Source organism: Ambystoma mexicanum, chromosome 5q (assembly GCF_040938575.1).
Source record: "Ambystoma mexicanum isolate Mex_15411 chromosome 5q, UKY_AmexF1_1, whole genome shotgun sequence".
Taxonomy (NCBI): domain Eukaryota; kingdom Metazoa; phylum Chordata; class Amphibia; order Caudata; family Ambystomatidae; genus Ambystoma; species Ambystoma mexicanum.
The window spans coordinates 1,392,485,688-1,392,499,850 of record NC_090933.1 but is presented as its reverse complement, the minus strand read 5'-3'; the positions used below and the strand labels follow the sequence as shown (position 1 = coordinate 1,392,499,850).

General features: G+C 52.9%; 1 protein-coding gene across 1 annotated transcript in view; it reads right to left on the bottom strand.

Annotated features, from left to right (window-relative positions):
* LOC138498455 (uncharacterized) overlaps positions 1-12,963 on the bottom strand; it is a 403,932-nt gene extending 390,969 nt beyond the window's left edge. The window contains exon 1 of the mRNA XM_069622206.1: positions 12,799-12,963. The gene's annotated coding sequence lies outside the window, so the exon portion shown is untranslated. The remainder of the gene's footprint in view (positions 1-12,798) is intronic.
* Positions 12,964-14,163: the final 1,200 nt, after the last annotated feature.

The following is a 14,163-nucleotide window of genomic DNA, read 5'->3' as shown; positions in this document are numbered from 1 at the left end:
AATAGAGCGTACCTCACACCTGAAGCCATATCAAGATTCACAGGTGCTGGAACCCAATCATGACCCAAATGCAGTGAACCCAGGGCGGGAATGACTCACATGTTCTGGGGCTGCCCAGTAATCAGGGAGTTCTGGTCACAAGTGAAGGACAGAGTGGCTGTCGCAGACATTGTAATAGAGGTGGACGAGCCAACGGCCTGCATCCTGGGCAGATATAGGCGAAACAGGAAGAACAAACCCCTATCCAAGCTCACTGACCTCATATGCATTACAGCCAAAAGACGCATTGCCATGGGGTGGAAAAGCCCTAGAGGTCCACACATGCTCCTATGGTGGGGAGACCTTACGAAGTGGATCTTAGCTAAAACCGCTGCATGGGAAACGGCTATCCATGTGCAAAGACTAGATTCCAGCGAGGAACTACACCCTTGGGTGGCCCTGACGGTGCCCTTGCTCCACCCTGAGGCGGATAATACGGAGCAGAGTGGAGAGAGTTGCCCGGATACGGGTACAGACTAGAGAGGAATAGTGAACTGACCGTGGTCTTGGGGGGGGGGGGTCGGGGGGAGGTTGGGGTGGGGTTTTGGGTTGTTTTCTCGATATGCTGATCAATCACCAATGATGTGTGTTCTACTCTGTTTATCTCATGGTATTAAATCAATAAACACATTTTTTTTAAAAAGGATAAGGAGACCCTGTCCATCTGATGCATTTCCAGAATCACACTGACCTACCGGTCTGCTGCACTGAGTGGTTGCTGGGCTACACTCAGAGACACACTTTGAGACTGTAACTGTAACCTCTACAGTCCCTTGCCTCCTTGCACTTACCCAGAGCCGAGCTGCCCTGGCTGCACTTACCCAAAACAATGCTTCTCTGTTTCCCCTTCCCTCTTCATGGCACTCCTCATCTTCCCCCTCCACTTCTCGTTGTCACACTTGCACAATCTGAATGACACAAGGCCTAGTACGATTGTTTGTCTTGTCCTTCCTCTGTCTTCTCTTCCTTGTCTTGTCATGCCTAGAAACACTTGTGTACGGGGTCATTATAAATGACTTATATCATATAATATCACCCTAGCTCCACTCACTCTGCCCCCACCCACCTCTCCTACCTTCACTCTTTCTACCTGCACCAAACCACCCTATATCCACTCTCTCAACCCGTACCATCTGCCCTACCCTCACTCTCCCTATACCTACCCACCATACCCCCACTCTCTATACACCCACCCACCATGCACTCTCTCTACCCTACCCACCCATTCTACCCCATCCTCTCTACTACTGCCCACCCTACATCTGCTCTCTCTACCCCACCCACCTTCCCTCTACTCACTTTACCCCACCCACTGACCCTCCCTATCTCCTCTCTCTCTCTACCCCCACTTACCCGCCCTATCAACACTATTTCTACCACCACAAACCTGCCCTACCTACACGCTCTCTACCCCCACCCATGCATCCAACGTCCACTCTATCTATTGGTAGCCACCCACCCTACCTCCACTACCTCTACCCTCACCCACCCACCCTATGCCTACTCTCTCTACCCCACCCATCCAGCATACCACATCTCTCTCTCTCTGTACCACCACATACCCAACCTAACTCCACTCTCTCTACCTCCACCCACCCACCCTAAATCCATGCTCTACCCCTAAACCCCTTACTTTCAATATATCTATCCCCACACACTCATCCATCCTACCTCCACTATTTCCACCCCTACCCACCCTACACCTACTCTTTCTACCATGACTCATGTACCTTATCTCTGTGCTCTCTATCCCCACCCTACTAACCCACATTAACTCCAATTTCTCTATGCTGACCAACTCACCCTGCTTCAACTCTACTACCACCTTCCCACTCTGCCCTCACTCTCTCCACCCCCACCCAACAACCCTACCTAAAATCTCTCTACCCCTACACACCAACTGTAACTCCAATCTCTCTACCACCACAACGCAGCCTACTCTAACCAATTTACCCTGCACCCATTCCATATACTACTACACACCCATACAACCCTCACTCTCTCCACTCCTACCTACCCTACCCCCTCTCTCTACCCTGCTCACCTACCCTATCTCCACTCTCTCCACCCCCACCCACCATTCATAAGTCACTCTCTATGCCCATCCACCCTACACCCACTCTCGCTACTCCCACACATTAGCCCCACTCTCTTTAGCCCCACCCATCATATCACTACTCTTTCCACCCCCACCCACCCGACCTCCACTCCCTCTACCCCTAACCCTACCTGTACTCTCTCTACCCCAACCCACCTTCCCTAACTCCAACCTCTCTATCTACACCCACCCACCCTACCTCCACTCTCTCTATCCCACACACACTACCCTACAAACCCTATCCCCACACTCTTTACCCCACCCAACCCACACCCTACCCCTACCTACCCACCCTACCCCCACTTTCTCTAGCCCCACCCATTCACCCTACCACTATTCTCTGTACCACAACCACTCTCTCTGCCCCTACCCATCTTACTTCTCCTCTCTCTACCCCATCTACCCACCCGATGTCCACACTCTATACCCCTACCCATCTCCCCTGTCTCCCCTCTCTCTACCTTGACCCACCTGCCCAGTCTCCACTTTCTCTATCCCCACCCACCTGCCCGTCCTCCATCTTTCAATCCCCAATGACACACCCTACATGCACTCTCTCTATCCCATCACCAACGCTACCTACACTCTCCCTACCCCAACCCATGCATCCAGTGTCAAATCTATCTACCCCACCCACTGTTAGGGAGAATTCTCAAGAATGGCTAATTCCCCTTACCTACAGAGTCCATCAACATCTTTGCTGGATTTCTAGGACTTATTGTTTTCACCTGGTAAGAGTGTGAGCCCTTTTTCCCACTCTTACATGTGTTTTGCTATATGTGTTTAACATGTTTGTGTTCATAGACTGTGGAACCTCACCTACTCCACAGGCATCATCTTTTTATTGTGTGTTACACAGCACCCTCAGTGCAGTGACACAGGGTCTGTCTTTTAGACTTCCCAACTCAGACTCCATTTTCTGGGACTGACTACTGTCTCCCAGAACATATGAAGTTACCATTAACTTTATTAGCCTCTGTAAAACGACAGACCCAGTACAAACCATCTTACATGGAGTACTGGAAAGGGTTAATTCTTATCCCTTTTTGTCTGTTCCTCTTGGAGCATTTCTTCGCTCCATTTTCATCAAGACTTGGCTGGTGGCAGTGGTAATTACCCTATTTTTTCTACCGCGGTTATCTTAAATAAACTTGGTATTGTTTTAGGCTATCTTGGTAGCCTCGAACTTAAACCCGCTTGACCATATTGTTTTTAATATTGTTCCGGCTGGGTTTATTCGCCATTTCTTTTTGCAAATGTCTTTCTCGTGTTTTACTCTGCGCGCCAAAACCAGGTTTTGTTCCTTTGTTCACTGTCTTTTTGCGGGCTTCTACGCAGACGCCCTCCTTAGGCCCCTGTATGTCTGGGGGACAGAATGTGAGGGAGGGGTTTAGGACTCCCTGCACAGGGTCTCCTTGGAGACCCATGTCACACTCTGAACTGATTGACTGTGGTGACTGTCCCAGCGGGACAGCCACCCTGCTGTGTGATTGACAGCCAGGCTGTGTGAATGGGGGAAAACTGCATAAAAAGCAGGTCTTTGGGTCTGGAAAGGCAGAGTCTCCTCTTGAACAAAAGAACCGACGAGGAGCTGATAGAAGAGGACCCCTACCACGACTGAACCGTCCGGTGAAGCCCTGCTACAGGTCCAAATCCTCGAACTCCAACGACAGAGAAGATCCTCCAGGAATCTAATTCCCCTGACCTGGTGGGACCACCCAGTTCGCCCAAACTGCAAGCCAGGACTCCCTCCTCTGGTCGAATTCACTGTACAGAGCTACAGTGGGCCGGATAGCCAGGAAGGTCGGACCCTGCTTGGGTTTTAAGGAGCGTACCTTTTATTTGTTGCTTTGCTCTGCTGCTGGTTTCTTCCCTGGGCAGTGCAGGACCCTCCAGTCTTCCTACTTCATGTCAGTCCGACAGTCGGATTCAGGAACCGTGAGCCTGCAGGAACTACCAGGAACGTCCGCCTCAGCTACAACTTCTTCTCCATTGAAAGGTACTGTTCAAATCCGGTTGTCCATTTCGTTCAGCCGCAGTGAAAGTGTGTGAAATCTTTCTCCATTCCGAGGGCTTTTCCTCTATCTTTTAAACTTTTCTGCTGACCAACTTCGTCCAGAACTCTTGGCAAAGACTTAACCGCAAACTACCCTGAAATGTGTGATCTTGAGCAAAAGACTTTTGTCCTATTGACTTTGGCCCTAAGCCTATTTGATTTGATTCCATCACTGTAGTTCCTCTTTCTAGATTGCACTGCTGACATACCTGTTGGTGCTGCTTCATTTCTACCTGATGTTGTCTTCCCTCCCTTTTAAATTTCGGGAGTGCCATTTTGCTCCCACTTCATTTTGTGAGCTTAACTTGTCTGGAAACTATTGGGAGTGATGTGCTGTATTAAGAGTGTGATTTTTAAGACTGCTTTACTTTAGTGAAATGTTATATAACTGAGGAGTACATACATATATATTCGTTTTTACTTAGAAACCTTGAGTCAGTGTCTGCCTGAATCATAGTAATTGCTGTCCTTTGTGTAACTATTGATACTGCTCACTTGCTCTTGAGATAAATCTGGCTGCTCAGCCATCGCTACCACTTTTACTGTGTAGTACAGGCTTGTACCAAAGGTGAAATTGTGCTTACACTTGTAGTCTTAATTGTGTGTAGTGTTCCCAATGGGTACTGCATATAATTCTGCCTAACACCCACCAACCCTACATCCACTCTCTATAACCCCACGCACCCTACTTCCACTATCTCTACCACCACCTACCCAACATAACTCCACTCTCTCTATCCCCACCCATCCATCCATCCTAAATCCACTCTCTACCCCTAACCACTTTACCCCCACACACAATACCCCCACTATCTCTACCCCACCCACACTACCCCTTCTGACCCTACCCCTTCCGACCCTACCCCCATTTTCTCTACCCCACACATTCACCCTACGACTACTCTCTCTACCACAACCACTCACTTCACCCCTACCCACTTACATCCACTCTATATACCCATCCTCCCACACTATCTCTACTCTCTATGCCCCCACTCTCCTGCCCGGTCTCCACTCTCTCTACCCTGACCCACCCGCCCAGTCACCACTTTATCATAACCCACCAGCCCTGCCTCTACTCTCTCTACCCCCAATGATCCACCCTACATCCACTCTCTCTACCCCATCACCAATGCTACCTACACTCTCACTATACCCACCCATGCATCCAGTGTCGGCTCTATCTACCCCAACCTCGAACCCTACCTCAACTATCTCTACCCCCACCCACCCACCCTACATCCACTCTCTACACCCCCACCCAGCCTACATCCACTCTCTACCAACCACTTTACCCCATCCACTATATCCTGACTCTTTCTACCCCCCACACACTACGCCCACCAACCCTATCCCTGCTCTCTTTATCCCCACCCACCAACCCTACCCCACCTACCCCATCCATACTTTCTCTAGCCCCACCCATCCACCCTATCACTTCTCTCATTACCAGAACCACTCTCTTCACCCCTATCCACCTAACCTCTACCCTCTCTACATATACCCACCCACCCTACAGTCACTCGCTGTAACAACACACACCTGTCCTTACATCCACTCTCTCTGCCCTCATGCACCAACCCTACCCACACTCTCTCTATGCCCACCCAGGCATCCAAGGTCCACTGTCTCTTCCCCCGTACTCTCAGTCGCTTCTCCCCCACCCACCGTACCTCCAATCTCTATACCCATCCACCTACCCTCTCTCCACTTTCTCTACCCCCACAGACCTGCCCTATTTCCACTCTGCCTACCATGACCCACCCGCCCGATCTCCACTTTCTCTACCGCCACGCACCTGCCCTACCTCAACTCTTTCTACCCCAAATACTCACCCAGCATCCACTTTATCTAGTCCCACCCACCAACCCTACCTACACTCTCTCTAACCCCACTCATGCATCCAGTATCGACTCTATCTACCCCACCTTACCGACATTCTCTCTAACCCCACCCACCCTGCATTCACTCCTCACACCCACCCACCAATAAACCACACTCTGCCCGAACCACTTTACCCCCACCCATCATATCCCCACTCTCTTTACACACACCCACCCACTCTACCCCCACTTTATCTACCTGCACCCATCCACCCTACCTCTACTCTCTCTACCACAACACTCTCTCTACCCCCACTGTCTGTTCCCACAGCCAGGCACCATAACTACACTTTCTTTACCCACACCCTACCTCCATCCAAACAACCCCATTCAATATCTCTGCTCCCACCCACCCAACATCCACTTGCTCTACCCCCACCTATGTACTCAATCTCCACTCTCCCCAGCCTCATGCACGCACCCTACTCTCAATGTCTCTACCTCACCCACTCTAACCCACAATCTCTCTAACCCAACATGCACACCCTGCCCCCACTTTCTCTGCACCCATCCTACACTCACTTTCTCTACACCCACCCACCACACCCCCTCTCTACCCCGAACCACCCATGCTCCTGCCACTCCCTCTACCCCCATCCACCCTATCACACTCTCTCTACCCCCACTCATACACTCTACCCCTTCTCTCTCTACCCCAAACCACCCTACGCCCACTCTCTCTACCCCCACCTACACTAACCTCAATTTCTCCATCCACCCAAACAAACCCACACCATCTCTACACCCACCCCCATCCTACCCCCACTTTCTCTGCCCCGCCCAACCATCCTTCCTCCACTCTCTCTACCTTCACTCCCTCTATGACTTGTACTCCCTCTACCCCCACCCACTCTACCTCTACTCTGACTTACCCATCCTACCTCCACTCTCACAAGTGCCCACCCATCATACCCCTACTCTCGCTTCCAACACCCACCCACCCACCAGAACCCACTCTATCTCACTCACCAACCCTACCCCCACTCTCACTACCCCACCAACTCACCCTACTCCCATTCTCTCTACCCCCACCAATGCTAACCACACTCTTTCTGCCTCCAGCCACCAACCATTCCTCTACTCTTTGCACTCCCACTTACCCACCATACCTCCACCAACACCCAGCCACCCTACCTCAAGTCTTGCAAACCCCTACCCACCCTACCTTCAGTCTCTCTACCTCCACAAACCCACCAACCCTACCACCTCTCTCTCTTTACCCCCATCAACCCTACCTCTACTCTGTCTACCCCCACTCTCTCTAGCATCCACCCACAATACCTGCTCTCTCACCCCCACACACACCAGGCCCCCACTCTCTCTACCCCACCCACCCTACCACCACTCTCTATAACGCGATCCACCCTAACCCCACTCTTTCTACCTCCACCCACCTACCCTACCTCCACTCTCTGCACCCCCACCTACCCACCCTACCTCCAGCAACACCAACCAACACTGCCTAAACTCTCTCTACTCCCAACTACACACATCTTCACTCTCTCTACCCCCGCCCATACACAATAACTCCACTCTCTACCCCACGCACCCTACTGCCACTGACTATGCCACCCACCCACCCTGACTCCACTCTGTCTACCCACACAAATTCATCCTAGCTCCACTCTCTACCACCACCCACCCTACCCCCACACGTTCTATCCCAACACATCCAACCTAACCCCACTCTCTCACCCCACCCACCCAACCTCAACTCTTTCCAACCTAACCTACCCTATCTTCACTCTCTCTACCCCCACCAACCCTCCCAACCTCATCTCTCTCTACTCCAACCCACCCACCCTATCTCCACTCTCTCTACCACCGCCCATGCACAATACCTCTACTCTCTCTACCCCACCCACACTATCCCCACTCTCTCTCTATGACCCACCCATCCTACCTCCAATCTCTCTACTCATATGCAGCAACTCTTACTCGAATCTCTCTATCCCCACCCACTGAACCACACTCCACTCTCTCTATCCCCACAAATTAATCCTAGCTCCACTCTCTATCCCCACCCACCCTACCCCCACTTTATCTACCTGCACCCATCCACCCTAGCTCTACTCTCTCTACCACAACACTCTCTCTACCCCCACTGTCTGTTTCCACAGCCAGGCACCATAACTACACTTTCTTTACCCACACCCTACCTCCATTCTCTCTACCCCCACCCACCCTACTTCTGATCTCTATACCTCAAACACCCCCATTCAATCTCTCTGCACCCACCCACCCAACATCCACTTGCTCTACCCCCACCTATGTACTCAATCTCCACTCTCCCCAGCCACACGCACCCACCCTACTCTCAATGTCTCTACCTCACCCACTCTAACCCACAATCTCTCTAACCCAACATGCACACCCTGCCCCCACTTTCTCTACACCCATCCTACACTCACTTTCTCTACACCCACCCGCCACACCCTCTCTCTAGTCCTAACCACCCATGCTCTTCCCACTCTCTCTACTCCCACCCACCCTATCACACTCTCTCTACCCCCACCCACACTAACCTCAATTTCTCCATCCACCCAAACATACCCACACCATCTCTACCCCCACCCCCATCCTACCCCCGCATTCTCTGCCCCGCCCAACCATCCTTCCTGCACTCTCTCTACCTTCACTCCCTCTATGACTTGTACTCCCTCTACCCCCACCCACCCTACCTCTACCATCTACTCTGACCTACCCATCCTACCTCCACTCTCTCAAGCACCCACCCATCATACCCCTACTCTCGCTTCCAACACCCACCCACCAGAACCCACTCTATCTCACTCACCAACCCTACCCCAACTCTCACTACCCCACCAACTCATCCTACTCCCATTCTCTCTACCCCCACCCACCCTAAGCACACTCTTTCTGCCTCCAGCCACCAACCATTCCTCTACTCTTTGCACTCCCACTTAACCACCATACCTCCACCAACACCCAGCCACCCTACCTCAAGTCTCTCAAACTCCTACCTTCAGTTTATCTACCTTCACCAACGCACCCACCCTACCACCTCTCTCTCTTTAGCCCCATCCACACTACCTCTACTCTGTCTACCCCCACTCTCTCTAGCATCCACCCACCATACCAACTCTCTCACCCCCACACACACCAGGCCCCCACTCTCTCTACCCCACCCACCCTACCACACTCTCTCTAACCCAACCTATCCCCACTCTTTCTACCTCCACCAACCTACCCTACCTCCATTCTCTGCACCCCCAACTACCCACCCTACCTCCAGCAACACCAACCAACCCTGCCTAAACTCTCTCTACTCCCAACTACACACATCTTCACTCTCTCTACCCCCGCCCATACACAATAACTCCACTCTCTCTACCCCCGCCCATACACAATAACTCCACTCTCTCTACCCATGTACCCTACTGCCACTGACTATGCCACCCACCCACTCTGACTCCACTCTTTCTACCCACACAAATTCATCCTAGCTCCACTCTCTACCGCCACCCACCCTACCCCCATGCGTTCTACCCCAACACACCCAACCTAACCCCACTCTCTCTGACGCCACCCACCCACCCTCAACTCTTTCCAACCTAACCCACCCTATCTTCACTCTTTCTACCCCCACCAACCCTCCCAACCTCATCTCTCTCTACACCAACACACCCACCTTATCTCCACTCTCTCTACCACCGCCCATGCACAATACCTCTACTCTCTTTACCCACACCACCCCCACTCTCTCTATACGACCCACCCATCCTACCTCCAATCTCTCTACCCATATGCAGTGACTCTTACTCGAATCTCTCGAATCTCTCTATCTCCACCCACTGAACCAAACTCCACTCTCTCTAGCCCCACAAATTCAGCCTTGCTCCACTCTCTATCCCCACCCATCCTACCCACACGTTTTCTAGCTGAACACACCCAACCTAATCCCACTCTCTCTACACCCGCCCACCACATACTCTCTCTGCCCCCACCCAGCCTAATCCCACTCTCTCTGCCCCCACCCACGCAACCTCTTTCCAACCTAACCCGCCCACCATATATCCACCCTCTCTACCCCAAAAAACCCACCCCTGTCTTCCCCCACAGACTATTTCCCCACTCTCTCGACAACACCCACCTTACCCCAATCTCTTTACCCTCAGTCACCCTCCAAACCTCCACTTTCTCTATCCCAATCGGCCCACCCTGCTCCCACTCTTGCTACACCCACCCACCTCTCTACACTTACCCACCCACCCTACCTGCATTCTCTCTACCCTCATGCACACACCTTGCACTCACTCTCTCTACATACACCCACTCACCCCCACTCTCTCTACACCCACCCACCATATCTCCACTCTCTTTACCTCATACTGTACTCTATCTACCCCCACCCTACATCCACTCTCTCCTACCTTACCCATGTATGCTACCTCAATTCTCGTTACACACTCTCTGTACCCCACCTACCACCCTACCTCTACTCTCTATACCTCCTCTCTCTGTTTCCACCCACACACCCTTCCTCAATCTCTCTATGCCCACACACCCATCCGACACCCACTATTTCTTCCCCAACCGACCCCCACTCTCTCTACATGCAACTACCCACTACACACTCTCTCTACCTCCACCCACCCTTCTCTCTGCCCCAACCCACCATACCACATGTTCTCTACCCCTACTCAACCACTCAACCCAAACTCCTGCTGCCCCCACTCTAGCTACCCCAATCACCACCAAAACCCCCTCCCCCCACCCAACCCTCACTCTCTCTATCCCCAGCCTCCCAACCCACCCTCACTTTCTCTACCCCAACCCACCCACCATCCTCCGACTATCTGTACCCCAAATAATCACTCTACACCTCCCACCCACCCCGCCTCTACTCTCTCTACCCTCACCCACTCACACTACCTTCTCTCCTAACACCAGCATTCTGCCTACCCCCACCCTACCTACGTACTCACACACCCAACCTCCACTCGCTTTCACCCACCGAACCTGCAGTCTCTCTACTCTCACCAACCCCAACTCCACTCTCTCTGCCATCCACCCACACTAACTCCATTCTCTCTACCCCCACCCACCCACATTTCTTCCACTCTCTCTACCCTCCTACCTTACCTCCACTTTCTCTACCACTACCCACCCACACTACTGCCACTCTACCCCACTCACCCTCCCACACTCTCTCTCTACCCTACTCACCCAACCTACTTCCACTCTCTATGCCTCCACCCACCCTATCCTCACTCTCGCTACCCCACCACACACAACTTCTACTCTCTGTAGCACCCACCAACCCCTACCACACTTGCACTAACCCACCCATCCACCTTACCCTCACTCTTCCACAACTCACCCAACCTTCCCCCAATCACTCGCTCTATCCCCACCCACCCACTTTACCCTCACTCTATCTGTCCTCCACCCACCCTACGCTACTCCTCATCCACCCACTCTACCTTCATCCTTTCTACCACCCTCCCATATCCCACTCTCTCTGCCTCCACCAACCCACCATAGCTCTTTTCTTTCAACTCCAACCCACACCCAATGTCTATTCTCTATCCCCACCCACCTCTATCTACCCACTCTCTCCCACCCAGAGCCACACAACTCTCTGTACAAACCTCCCCAGGCCCTCTCCCCTCCAGTCTCTAGTCCCCTCTCATCCTTCCTCTCTCACTCTCGCTGTATTTCTTACCCTCTCACTCGCACCCTTGCTCGCTCATTTTTGCTCTTGCTCATCATCGATGGCACCTTCTCTCTGCATCGTTTCCTCCCTTGCTCTATTCTGCTTTCTTTTCATTATCTTGCACACTTGCGCCCCCTGTCGTGTCCTTCTTTGAAACTTTGCACTCTCCTCCTTGCACCCTGTTGGCTATAAATGCAAAGTGCAACTAACAGCAGTAAACGCCAAAGCTATTGGCTTTGCCTATGCATGTTTGGGTAGTGTAACATTGTGAGAAACACCTGGCGATAAGCTGCACCCTAAAAGTTGGGGTGTAATGTGTGATTGTCTGGCTTTTGAAAGCGATGTGTTTTTAGAGTCGGTTCCTTGTGATTCACAAGAGTGCAGTGCAACATAGGATCAGAGTTAATCACAGTCTTGCGCGTGTAAAGTGATAGTCCGGAATCACTCACCTCCTTCTGTGAGCCGCAGGTGTGATGCAGCACACTGCCTGGGTGCTGTCCGGGTCCCCCCTGCCACGTGTCAGTCTCACAGCAACACTAGTGCACGTCTCCCTGCCGCCCATTTGAGTTTCCTGGCAGATCCTGGGACAAAGTGTTTATGTTGAACCAGGGATAGCGGCAAAGGGGGCGCCCCGTGCAGCCCCTCTAACTATTCAGTGGGCCCTCGTGTTCCCAGGAACCCTCGGGCCCCTTTCCGTCATGGCACAGGACACGTGTGTGAGGGTGTGTGTGTGTCAGGCACTGAGAGTGTATGCGTGAGTGTGAGTGCAATTCAGCGCGGCTTTATAATCGTGGTCTTCTTTCAAGTCGCCATAGCCACCTTATTCCACCCCCGCCCCCCTGCCTTGCTCCCGCACGCCCCTACTCCCATATACACCCACGCTGCAGCACCCAGGTGTCCGCGTGCACAGGAGTAGTGTGGCGGTGCCGACTGTGAGCTCTCCCGCCGGCTCTGACTGCCCCTGCATGACGGAGGGATTGCACTCCCCGGGAGGTGCTGCTGTGCACAGCATGCTGCCACACATCCAGCACGGGCTGCTTACCTCTTCCCCGTCCCTGCTCCTCTTCCCGGGAGGCTCTGCGGGTCTGCCCGGCGTTCTCCCCACACCTGCACTCCTTCCGGTGTGAGTCTCGGCGCCCAGTGCTCTCTCACACACAAGCTCGCGCGCCTGATTCTTATACAGGGTCCAGACCTGAAAGTGAAACCCGGGCTTCCGTGCAGCTCCCACAAGGGGCGTCTCCTGGAACCCACGAGATACCGCAGCCGACTGCCAAGGCCAGCAGTAGGAGCAGGAGCCGAGCATGGCATGTGCCATGTGCGAGTGACACGTGCCACTGCATGGCACTGCCACATTCGCCTCCTACCCCTTCTCCATTAGGAGTAGGAGCCGAGTATGGCATGTGCCAGTGACACGTGCCACTGCATGTCCCTGTCACATTCGGCCCCTACCCCTTCTCCATTAGGAGTAGGAGCCGAGTATGGCATGTGCCAATGACACGTTCCACTGCATGTCACTGCCACATTCGGCTCCTACCCCTTCTCCATTAGGAGTAGGAGCCGAGCATGGCATGTGCCATGTGCGAGTGACACGTGCCACTGCATGGCACTGCCACATTCGCCTCCTACCCCTTCTTCATTAGGAGTAGGAGCCGAGTATGGCATGTGCCAGTGACACGTGCCACTGCATGTCCCTGTCACATTCGGCCCCTACCCCTTCTCCATTAGGAGTAGGAGCCGAGTATGGCATGTGCCAGTGACACGTGCCACTGCATGTTCCTGCCACATTCGGCTCCTACCCCTTCTCCATTAGGAGTAGGAGCCGAGTATGGCATGTGCCAATGACACGTGCCACTGCATGTCCCTGCCACATTCGGCTCCTACCCCTTCTCCATTAGGAGTAGGAGCCGAGTATGGCATGTGCCAGTGACACGTGCCACTGCATGTCCCTGCCACATTCGGCTCCTACCCCTTCTCAAGACCAGTCTTTCACGATAACCCCGACGCCAGCAAGTCTTCTACTCCATAGTGCTGAAGCTCATTGAGCGTGTTTTGGCCCGCTAGGGCTCAGGGTGAACCAAACATAATATAAACACACAAAGCCAGGGTAGTCTGCGACTTACTTTATTACTACAAACGCGGAAACAGTCGCTCTCCCGATCCCGCCTCTCCCACGCTCCAGCGCAGCATCCTGTACGCACTCGCTGCAACGGCAGAACGCCCACACAATGATGTGGGCTGCTGACATCTCCCCTCTTTTTAAAATACAAGCCCGTTCTCGCTTCCTTACCCCATTTCTTCTATGAGGCACAACGGTTTCATGCGACTCTGTTGGGGTCACCTTGGCCGGCTTGGGGTCGTCATCTCAGTGTCCTGCGTCATGGTGTTTCGCTCACCCTCTGACTCTTCG